A 433-nucleotide genomic window follows, 5' to 3' on the forward strand; every position below is an offset into this window, starting at 1 on the left:
TTGCTGAATTTTAACAACTAAATTTATCTGTATCCCCAGCCCTAGTGAACCCAATTTTCCTTCAGTGAATATTGACAGGTTTCTTGGCCAGGTCTTTGGCTCCAGGTGGACATAGCCAGTTGTTTTCTACCCTGCTTGCAGACTGAAACTTAAAATTTGCTGGTGTCCACCCAAAGAGGATCTGCCTATTTATCCCGAGAGGTAGCGAAGGCAAAATCGGGAAGGGTTCCACCTTAAGCCACTGAATAACTCTGGTGCTTATTGCTGCCTGTGTGTTTATGTTTGGTTTTTTTATTTCATTTTGTGTTCTTTTCGTGTGTTGTTGTTTTGGCTTTTTTTTTTTTTTGAAACAGCAGGGTAAAACTGACTTGCTGCTTGGCAGTTTTGCTTCTGCCCCCAGGGCTCTGAATGTTATGAGGAAACTAGTTAGAAA

Source organism: Fulmarus glacialis, unplaced genomic scaffold (genome assembly GCF_000690835.1).
Source record: "Fulmarus glacialis isolate BGI_N327 unplaced genomic scaffold, ASM69083v1 scaffold30196, whole genome shotgun sequence".
Classification (NCBI taxonomy): domain Eukaryota; kingdom Metazoa; phylum Chordata; class Aves; order Procellariiformes; family Procellariidae; genus Fulmarus; species Fulmarus glacialis.